The 12,054-nt window shown below is 41.0% G+C and overlaps 1 pseudogene; it reads right to left on the reverse strand.

Moving 5' to 3' along the window:
• Window positions 1–8,546: 8,546 nt before the first annotated feature.
• On the reverse strand, window positions 8,547–11,840 carry LOC131276641 (phosphatidylinositol transfer protein alpha isoform pseudogene; annotated as a pseudogene).
• Between the last annotated feature and the right edge of the window lie 214 nt (window positions 11,841–12,054).

The following is a 12,054-nucleotide window of genomic DNA, read 5'->3' on the forward strand; positions in this document are numbered from 1 at the left end:
AACATCCCTGTAGCCTTTATTGCAGAAATCAAGAAGCCATAATAAAATTTATTTGGAAGTGTTAGGCGCCCTGTATTAAACAGCCAAAGGGGTGGTGGTGCAAAATACCAGAAATTGGTTGGTTTTTGTAAAGGTTATTTATTTGGGGTAGGAGCTTTCAGTTCCCAGGTCATAAAGCGGAAGTTATTTCCCACACAAAAGTCTTTTGCCACGTTCTGCAGCAAGATGGCTGTTGGCATCTGTGAGGTCAGCTGTAGTCTATCAGGTGGCCAACTCTGTCTCTCTCCCTAGGGTTTCTGCCATGTCTAAAGAGCTGTCTCTATCTCTCTACATTCCTTTCCTGGCTCATGTCCTCTCTTCCTGAGATTTACTTCTCTTTCTTCTAAGTGCTCACTTGCTGGGGCTCCAGCTTAAGGCTTCAGCATCAAAGTCCAACATCAGAACAACAACATCCAAAACTTCCACCTCTGTACTTTGCCATGTCTTTTAGCTGTGAATCTTCACCCACCAAGGGATTGGCACTCAACACCTTACTGACATATCCCAATCAAAGCCCTAGTCATAATTTAATCAAGCCCACATACAGGCCAGTTCACAAACATAATCCAATATCTATATTTTTGGAATTCATAACTACATCAAACTGCTACAGGCCCTGAATAGCAAATAGTGTCTTGAAAAAGAAGATAGAAGTTGGAGGACACTCACTTCCTTACTAAAGCATATTAATTAGCTACCGTGGTAAAAAGTAGCATTGTACTGGTGTAAGAACAGATAGATTGACCCATTGAACTGAATCATAATCTCAGAAATTGACCTTTGCATCGACAGTCAAGTGGCTTTTTGCAAAGCCCTTAAGCCCACCTAACTGGACCAGTACAGTCTATTCAACAAATGTTGCTGGGGTAAATAGATAGCTATATTCAAAAGAAAGAAGACCCCTCTCTCACAAAAATTAACACAAAGTGGATCAAGAACTAAAATATAAAAACAGCAACCATAAAACTACTAGAAGAAAATGTAGGAAAACATCTTCAGGAACTTGTGGTAGGATGTATTTCCTTAAACTTTATACTCAAAGCATGAGCAGCAAAAGATTTATAGATAAAAGGAACCTCTTCAAACTTCAAAACGTTTGCACCTCAAAAGACTTGGTCAAAAGTGTGAAAAGGCAACTGACTGAAGGGGAGAAAATATTTGGTAATCACATATCTGATAAAGGTTTAATATCCATGATATATAAGGAGATCATACAACTCAACAATAAGAAGACAAAGTATCTGATATTAAAATGGACAAAAGAATTGAAAAGAAAATTGTCCAAAGAAGAAATAAAATGATGTAGAAATACTTGAAAAAAGTGTGCATCATCACTAGTGATTAGGAAAATTCAAATAAAAATACAATGAGACACCATTCCATACCTAGTACACTGGCTGCTATTAAAAAGTCAAAAAACTGTTGGAGGGGATGTGGAGAGATAAGAATGCTTATTCACTATTGGTGGGAATGTAGAATGGTGCAGCCACTGTGGAAGTTGAATATAGACTTGCTCTGGAACCCAGCAAAACCATTGTTAGGTATATCCTGAAGAACAGATAGTAGTGATGTGAACAGATATCTGCATACTGATGTTCATAGCAACATTATTCATGATAGCCAAAAGTTGTGAAAAACCCATGTGTCCATCAAATGATGAATAGACCAACAAATTGTGGAGAATAAACACAATGGAATATAATGCAGTAGTAAGAAGAAATGAAGTCATGAAACATATAACAACATGGATGAATCTAGAGGATATTTTCTTGAATGAAGCAAGTAGGACACAAAATGACAAATACTATATGATTGCCCTATTATGAACTAAATATATGAAATATAAATATTTTAAGTGAAATTTGAATATGGGTAGAATTGCATATGTACAATCATTTTTCTTTGAAGCTAAACAAATATAAGGGATAATAGTACAATATGTTAATATCAGGGAAAAACATTATACTATGTAAAGGAGACCAGATATAGAGAACTATATCTTGTATAACTCCATTTGTATAAAATGTAACTATAAGTCAATTCATAAAGATGAAAGTAGATTAATGGTTATGTAGGTCTGAGGAAATAATGCTAAGGGGTGTAGAATCTATCTTTTTGGAGTAATGAAATTGTTCTAAAATTTTTGAAATTTGAAGGTACAACATTGTGATTATACTAAAAGTCATTGTTTATATTCTTTGGATATAATAGCCAGAAACTGCAGCTATGTACAGTGGGAGAAGCACAGAGCGAATGAAAGGAAAGGAATTTTCTTGTTCTTTTGTCTGTTTTTTGTTTATTATTAATATTGAAATGAAAATGCTCTGATAATGATTAAAGTGATGAACACACAAGTATGTGATTTTTAGCAAATACCATTGATTGTACACTTTGGATGGATTGGATGTTTGTTAATATGTATAAAATAAAAATGATTTGCTCAGTAAGTGGACTTGGCCCAGTGGATAGGGCATCGGTCTACCACATGGGAGGTCCACGGTTCAAAACCCGGCCACCTTGACCCGTGTGGAGCTGACCCATGCGCAGTGCTGATGCACACAAGGAGTGCCATGCCACACAGGGGAGCCCACTACATAGGGGAACCGCATGCACAGGGAGTGTGCCCCGTAAAGAGAGCTGCCCAGCGCGAAAGAAAAGTGCAGCCTCCTCAGGAATAGTGCTGCACACACTGACAGATGACACAACAAGATGGCGCAACAAAAAGAGACACAGATTCTTGTGCCGCTGACAACCAACCACAGAAGTGGACAAAGAAGAACATGCAGCAAATGGACACAGAGAACAGACAACTGGGATGGGTAGGAAGGGGAAAGAAATAAAAAGAAAAGATTTACTAAAAACTTAGCATTAGCAGAATGATTCTATTCCAAAATGCCACTCTTCTTTGCCAATCAAAATGAGGATTCTGAGGTGAGGTGATGAAGGTAGCATCCACTTTAGTCTACCTCACAAAGAACACTTATGGTCTGAATAAAATCCCTAAAATTATTTCCTAGTATTTGTAAATAATAGTTCAACAAGAGTCTGCAATTGGTGAAAACCCATGTTAATATATATGGTCTATAAAGAAGGACCATTATTGCAGAAATTGCAAAGGGAAATTTCCTGAAAATGCTTCTGCCTCTCACAATAATATTTAAAGAGCCCCATTACATCCCTGGAAGAACCACAGATTGCTGGGATTGTCAACATTGGAAGAATCAGAGATTCTAAAGTCTATTACACCCTCACCTATCTTATGTTGGGGCAAGTGCAGGAGAAAATCACGTATCAGAGAAGGAAGAATGTGAATTTCTGTAAACTTAATCAGATAGTGTATCCAGTGCAGTATGTAACCTCTTTCTGGAACCAGTTTACATAAACCCTGGCAATGGGGTCACAGCCCTTGATCACATAAAGGATTTTCACCAGAAGCATATAACACAAGTGCAGTTGCTTTCTTTCGGCAGGGACTGAGCACAGCTTCTTGACTCCAGCACCTCCTATAATTATATAGTGCATACCCAATGCCCAATATTAAACATTATGCTGTCTTCAACACTGAAAACAGGGGATACAAACAGGGAAGTCAAATGATTAAAAAAAACAACAATAGGAGAAACAGTGTTTTTGATGTATACAAAACTAAAAAGAAAGAATTCAGGAAATCAGGCAATTACCAGATAATCATAAGATAATGATAAAAGCTACTATACTTAGATCTCACATTGTTTGACCTTAGTTCATCTTAAACACGTCTCTAAACTTGAGAAAAATGATATCTTCATAGGGAGAATATTATCTTCTGGAGAGTTTGTTTTTTTTAAGGCCTGCTTTATGTCCCTGTTTCTAAGACTGTAGATAAAGTATTTCAGCAGGGGAGTGACCACCGTGTGCATCACTGAGGCTATGGCATTTCTCCTTGAATTTGGGGTAGCAACAGAAGATTCATAAAACAAGGATACTACTGAGACGTGAGACCACAGGTAGAAAATGCTTTATACTTGTGCCCAGATGTTAAATTTCTCAAAATGGAGGATACAATCTTAGAGTAAGAGAAAATGACCCCAGTGTGAGTAATAATACCCACAAGCTCAGTTGCAAGATACAGCACTAGATCATTGAGGTAAGTGTCAGAATAGGCAAGTTGGACCACCTGATTATATTCGCAGAAAAAAATGGGGGATTTCCAAATCTGTACTAAAAGACAATTGCAAAATCATTACGCCATGTAAAAGCGAGTCTGGAGCACTGAATAATCATGTTACCAGTAACAGGAAGACAAAATTGGAAGTTCATGATGAAGACATAATGCAGGGGATGACAGATGGCCTTGAAGCAGTCACAAGCTATAAAAGACAGGAAGAATGTATCTTCTCCTCAGAAAGGCATGAAAAATATATATGGCTGAATGTCAAATCTGCCTACCTGGATATCCATTGTCAAAAAAGAAAGAGGACCCCAATCCCACACCGTATAAACAATTAACTCAACATGGATAAAAGAAATAAATATAAAAGCAAGAACCATAAATCTCCAGGAAAAAATTTGTGGGAAACCATCAAGTCCTGTTAGTAGGTGATGCATTCTTTAACCTCACACAGAAAGCATAAACAATTAAATTAAGCATGGATAAAAGGAAACTCCTCAAACTTAACACTTTCGTGATTCAAAGAACTTCATCAAAAAGGTGAAAAGGCAGCCAACTCAATGGGAGAAAATATTTGGAAACCACGTATCTGATAAGAATGTGATTTCCATTCTATACAAAGAGACCATACGGCTAAAGACTAAAAGAGCAAGCAATACCAATTTAAAAATTGGCAAAAGATTAAAAAAAAACCATTTCCCCAAAGAAGAAACACAAATGGCCAAAAAACAAATGAAAATATATTTCATATCACTAGATAATAGGGAAATGCAAATCAAAATGACAATGATATATCATCCTGCACCACATTGAATGGCCATTATTTAAAAAAAAAAGGAGTGCTGGACAGGATGTGGAAAAATAAATAAACAACTTCATGGTTGATGAGATTGTAAAACAGTGCAGTCCCAGTGGAAGGCAGTTTGGCAGTTCCTCAGGAAGCTAAATATAGAACTGCTATATGATCCAGCAATTCCTCTACTAGGAATATATCGAAAACTGAAAACTGACACGAACCCACTTCTGCACACTGATGTTCATTGCAGCTATAATCACAATTGCCAAAAGTTGAAAACAATCCAAGTGTCCATCAACCAATCAATGGAATAAAAAAAGTTGCATATATATAAATATATGTGTGTGTGTGTGTGTGTGTGTATTTATATATAAAATGGAATACTATTCTACAATAAGAAAAAATGAAATTGGGCCACATGTGATAACATAGATGAATCTTGAAAACAATATGCTAAGTGAAATAAACCAGAAACAAAAAGGCAAATATTGTATGGTCTCATTAATAAGAATCAAATACAAAGAATAAATGCATGGAGTTAGAACCTAAAGTATATATTATTAGGAGATAAGAGTTGAGAAGAACTACTAATGCTTAGTATATGTAGGCGTTTTAATTAACCTGACTGTAAAAGTTTGGAAATGCATAGATTTGATGGTAACATAGTGAGAAGCAGCTGGTTTATAAAGGGTAATCTGGATGAAAAAGATAGTCCAGGGATGTAAATATCAATTGAAAGAAAGCTAGAGAATAATCTAGGGACTGAGTAATACATTGAACCCAGAGGTGTATGAAATTGTGCTTAATGATACAGATGCAAGAGTGTCCTTCTGTGAGCTGGAACAGACGTACATCACTGCTGCACGTGGTGGGAATGTGGAGATGCATGGGAAAAATACAGTTGATGTGAGCTATGGACTGTGATTAAGAGCAGTACTGTAATATTCTTGCATCAATGCCAATGATGTTCTCTGATGATAATAGGAAATTATGGAAAAAGTGAACCAAATGTTTGTTATGGACAATGGTTGTAGTATAGTCTGATGGTATTATCACATAATCTGTAATAAATATTCCACGATAGTAGAATGTGTTAGTTGATTGTGTTTGAATGGGAATTCTACACATGTGCATGATTGTTTTGCAAGTTCACAACCTCTGTAGTAAGAATATATTAAAAACAATAGCTTGGGTTGGGAGAAAATAACATGTAAGATATGGACAATAGTTAGCAGTAGTATTTTGATAGTTTATAGAAATATTTCTCAAAACTGCTAGGAGTTGGTGGAACCATGATTTTTAGGAGAGAGGGAAAGAGAAAAGAGAGGACAATAATGTAAAGAGTGAATATAAGGCAAAAAACAGGAAAAGGTATTAGTAATAAAAAGTCAAAAAAATAGGGGGGCAAACAAAGTGAGGTGTAATGTAAGAGAAACAATTAATGATGAAGGATAGAAAGATGTAGAGAAAAGGGAATTGTGTTGGTGGCCAAAATCAATACACACAGAAAAGAGTAAATGGAGGATGAGGAAATACAACAAATGTGAAGCTCTCCCTGCAGCACCCAATGTAAGAAGAATAAGAAAGCAGAGGAAGGAAGGAAGGAAGGAAGGAAGGAAGGAAGGAAGGAAGGAAGGAAGGAAGGAAGGAAGGAAGGAAGGAAGGAAGGAAGGAAGGAAGGAAGGAAGGAAGGAAGGAAGGAAGGAAGGAAGGAAGGAAGGAAGGAAGGAAGGAAGGAAGGAAGGAAGGAAGGAGGGAAAGGTGACAAAAGGGAGTGGGAAGTAAGCAGGAAAAAGAAAAAGAGAAAGAAAGAAAAAAGAAAGAAAAAAGGGCCTTTGGGGGATAAAGAGGAAGGAAATACAAGGAAAAACCAACCAAATACTAGGGAAAGTTTCAAGCAAGGAATCCTCTTTGTAGTTAAATAAAATGCTTAGGGATCTGACATTCCCCCATTTCTCCCTTCCTCACTTCCCTCTCTCCTAGGCAGCAGGAAGCTGCCTGAGAGGTCCAGTAGGAGATTCAAGTGGGTCCTTGTTGAATCAGCTACACACAGAAAACAATGACTCAATCTCCAGAGAGAGAGCACCCACACCTCACTAGGAACCCCAAGTATGCTATTGGAGGCTTAGAAAGCAACTCCTATAGTCCCTCTCCTTTAGGTGTGCTATGAGAGGGCTTGTTGATTTTCTGACTCCACCTTCTCCCAGGCCAAGTTTCCTAACTCAGAGTGTTTAGGTGAATTGGGCTTTCTCAGCAGATTCGCCACTCCTCTCTTCCAGACTCTCCCCAAGAAAGCCGGTATGCTCCTCCAAGTGCAAAAAAGAAAATAAAACAGGGGGGGGCGGGGACACCAGAAAATTGAACCCACACTAGCCAGGCCCCCCTACTGCACCCCCAACAAATCCCTCCCACCCATGGAGTCAGTCCAAAACCGTAGGGCTAAGGCAATCCCGGAACTCCGGGAGTGCTGGACTTGGGAAAGGGCAGTCTGGGACTCTGCAGACCCAGGGCATGTAGGTCCGTGGAACACAGGCTATGGGGGCTCAGGGGACGCTGACCTGGGGGCCATGCATCCGGGGACCACAGCGCCCAGGAACACCACCACAGAACCGACAGTTCTCAGCAAACACTGCGGCCGCCAGCCCCAGTGGGAAAGGTCCCGCCAGTCCACGGCTTCCCATATAAACTTTAGAAGTAATTTGCCAATATACTCAAAATAACCTGCTGGCATTTTAGAAAACTGAATTAGTTGAATGTATAGACCAGATTGGAAAGAAATGGCATCGTAACAATAGCAAGTCTTTGATATTGTTAAAAAGTATACCTCATTAATTATTTTAAAAAATTAATTGTACTAACCTGTATACATCACAAAATTTCACATTTTATTTATTGAAAAGTGTATGACTTGGTAGTTTTAAGTACATTCAGAGTATTGTGCTATCATCACCAATAGACATTACCCCAACTTTTCATTACTGAGTAAAAAATGATGGGTCAATCTACTTGTTGAATAAAATAACTTCTATGAGAATTTGTAGTGGAATATATTGAAGTGAGAAATCCTTTCCAATTAAGGACATGGATGGCTGGTCAGTAAAAGTGTCAAGGAAAGGCAGGAGCATTAATTTAGTGTGGTTACAAAACACAGCTTTGACTATAATTTGCAGGTCACTACATGTGTCTAAATTCTCGTTGTTCTGGCTTCTTTTCTAGGAGTTTAATAAGTTACATGGAAAACCAAACACATGATTTAGAGTTTGTCTTCCTGGGCGTCTCTGAAGATATGAGAATGCAGCTCCTCCTCTTTGGGCGTTTCCTGTCTGTGTACCTGGTCGCCTAACTGGGAACCTGCTCATCATCTTGGCTATCATCTCAGACTCTTGCTTCCACACCCATGCACTTCTTTCTTTAAAATTGTCTTTTACAGATATCAGTTTTATCTCCACCACTGTCCCAAAGATGCTGCTGATTTATCCAGACAGAGAGTAAAACCATAACTTCTGAAAACTCTCTCGGACAGATGTTTTTTCTAATGCTTTTTTTTTTTTTTTTCCAGAAAGCTGTCTAAGATTTTATTAGACTTTTTACCCCAATATACCTGTATTGGAAGATTCAGACAAAAAGGCACAAACTCACATTAAATAAACAAGGTATTCTAATCAGTTCTACAAAGTGTATTTTGTAAAAGAAGTGCCACTAGGAACCAACCAAAAAAAGTCAGGGAGTCCCAGCAGGGACTGAGAGAACTTGGGAAGATACACACATGCCCCCAATACTGACCCTGTCCCTGACCTCCATGCGAAGACTGAGCCCAGTATCCCTCCTACAGAGGCACTGCTGCTTCCAGTTGGGACCATGTCTTGGGAAATCTAATGGAAGCAGCTGGTTGGAGAAAGGGCATGGCACATCCTCAGAGCCAACCCCCCTGAGTCCTAGTCAGTTTGGGAGGCAGGTGAGGAGGGAAGGGGGTATTTAAAAGAAGCCAACACTGTTGCCCAGCAGCAACACCATCCATGGGGGTGAAATGGACCGGGGTCCTCCTTCCTCTATCTTTATGAGTTCAGCTCACGATGATACTTTTATTTCAGGTCAAACTGGGGCAATATGTGGAGGTGGGAGAAGCCAGAGAAAAGTCAGATAAAGAAAATGTCCCCTGCCCCCCACCACCAGCTGAAGGAATATTCCTGGATCTTAAGCAGAGCTGAAGGAAGGGCACTAACATCTGCTGACCCTCAAACCGCATAAACAACTGTCTGCTTTGAATATCAGTTTGTTTTTCCCAGGATAACCCACTTCTAGACTTTGTTTAGTTGATGAATGAAGAAGGGAAATCTTTAAGCACAAATGTAAGAGTCAAAACAGGAACACATTTACATTTTTCTCCAGTAGGAATGCCTCTTCTTCAACTTTTCCAGTCAAATAAATACTAATAACCAACTGAAATGCAATAACTTATAGACCCCACAAGGTGAGGAGACCAATAGAAAGGAAGGTGTCTGTAAAAGGACATATCCTGGTCCCAAAGGGACTTCAATGAAGGTCAAAGCTGACCAGCTTGAGAGGTCTGAGCCTGTCAACGCTTGCTCTGGGAGGGCCACAGGAAAGCATCCATCAGAGTGTCACAAGTGTGATCCTGTCAGACACTCCCTTATTGCACTTAGAAATGAGTAAGGCAAAGCAAACTACAAAAGCATAAGGATAAATCATCCCATTCTACTTCTTGCTCCCCTAACAGAGATTCGGTCTCTCTCATTAGGCTAGCACTGGCTTGGATCAATGCATACTCAGATCAACACACTTCCCGAGGCTTGGGAGAGAAATGTCTGGTTGCATTATAGGGCATACTCAGGTTCTGCCAAGTTGTAGGAAATTATGGACCCCTCAGCAGTTTCCATTTGCCTGAACCTGGACTTTCTCACCAGCCTACTCTGGTGTAGTACAATCACTACTTGCACTTGATTGTCCAGGACAGAACTCCGTGTGGGGACAGGATACATCGAGTCCTTGATCCCCAAATTCCTTTCCAGCACCCCTGAAGACAAGAGGGAACATGTTCTGCTGGGAAGGAAGCTTTTTGCATGCTCATGTGTGCAGCATGAGAAGATAAGGGCTCTTCATACCTAACCAGCCTCAAAGACAGAGGACAAGGATCTAAGAAAGCAGAGAGAAAAGGATTATTGCTGAGTGGCAGCACCAACCCAAAAGGGACCAGGAGCAGGGACATACCGAGCTCCTCAGGGGATCAGGCTGGTAAGTATATATGTGACAGACTCAATTCTAAGGGCCATGCTGGACCAGTCCCTCCAAATGGGGAACTGTATGGGGCTCTGCTGAGAGACTGAGACAGCGTGGGCAGGAGGGCTGAGAAGCCTTAGGTGTTTCTAAGAATAGTGACCAGAGATACATTGTCAGGGCTGGGATTATTCATGTTAAATTTTCTTAAGAGACTGGCTGGGCCTTGAGTGCCTCCCTGGTTTCAAGAACCTCCTAACAATGGATTACCAGGAACAGAGGTCAAGAGTTATGAAGCCACACTGCTATTCCGTGAAAATGGCGGAAATAACTGCATTTCTAACTCATCCCCTCTCCCCAGGTCAACACTCAAAATTATGAAGATCTGCCCAGGAGGCAAAACACTCAATTTATCCCAAGGTTGAAAACAAATTGAAATCACCACATCACAAAAGGCAGCTATTTCGAACGACTAAAAATGTCACTTGGAAATAAAGTTGGGCATGGAGCACACACAGAAGTGGGTCAGAACATAATGGAGAGAGAGGCAGGAGCTGTAAATCCAGTGGCCTCCATGCCACACATCTCCGAGGAGCAGGCTCCCGCACACACAGCTTCATAATACCAGGTCTACTTGTTCACAATATTAAAGGGCATCTAGAATTTGCTACAGTAAGGGACTGAAAGTTGCTTGAAGAATGGGCACAGAAAGGCTGCGTCCAAAGATGGCCTGTCATTCGGGAGGGTGGAGCTGCTGGGCCTTCCTGTTGACCAATGTCTTGCAAAAAGTGCAGAAGGGGAAGGGGTGGCTTTAGTCATCAGCTGTCATTCCTTTCACTGGGTCCTTTTGTCTCATCTCATCCAGCTGTCTCTTTCTTTGTCTCTTCTTCCATTCTTCGAATGTCGTCCATTGTCAGGTCAACCCACTTATCAAGCCAACAGAACAGCTGCCTGTGGAAGTTTGTAAACAGACGCCTCTCTTGCTTATGTATAAAGTTTTCTACTTTGTTCTGTAGGCCCCACCACTTGAACTTGACGGTAACCAGTTTGTACGCACACATGTATGGGCAGTCTTTCTGATTTACAAGTTCTTGCTTCCAGTTGGGGCCCAAGGGTCCTCGTCCTGTTTTGATAGATTTAAATCTTCCTGGATCTTCCTCTGCCTTGTAATCCTGGCTCGGATCTGCAATGTCTATATATATATTGCTTCCACATGTTTCCATGTCTCAGGCTCCAGTTTATGCACCTCTGTAGGTGGTAGATCTTGTGTGTGTACTGGCCTTTCTCACCATCCTTCTCGTAGGGTTCATTCACCAGGACCTCCACACCTTCACCACCACCCGTTTCATTTTTACTGGCCTCAGCCACAGAATACAGCTGCCCCACTTGATACTCATCTACAGACACAGGCAGGATGACTCGATACTCCTTGAGCAGCACCATGTCGCTTCGCGTCTCGGCGGCTGCTCGCTGCCCGCGCGGCCTCCAGCCCGCCTCCCGGCGGCCGTTCTCCGCGTGGCCCGGCCCGGCCCGGCTGCCGTGCGCCTTCGTCGTGGTCTGCTCTGTCCTCGACGCTCTCGCTGCGGTCGCCGGCTGACTCCCGTCGCCCCGGCCTCGCCGCCTCCCGCGCCGCTGCCGACGCCGCGCCTCTGATGCTTTTTTGACAATTAGAAAACTCCCTCTTCACAGTGATGACATGACCTCTTCAAGGTCATCTGTAATCCCCTTCACTACATGGTCATCATGAACCCCCGGTCTGTGGCTTCCTGTTGCTGTCATCCTGGTTATTAAGTGTTCTGTTCTTTTACATAGCTTAATGGTTTTATGATTGTCT

The sequence above is a fragment of the Dasypus novemcinctus genome, chromosome 30, assembly GCF_030445035.2.
Source record: "Dasypus novemcinctus isolate mDasNov1 chromosome 30, mDasNov1.1.hap2, whole genome shotgun sequence".
Lineage (NCBI taxonomy): Eukaryota > Metazoa > Chordata > Mammalia > Cingulata > Dasypodidae > Dasypus > Dasypus novemcinctus.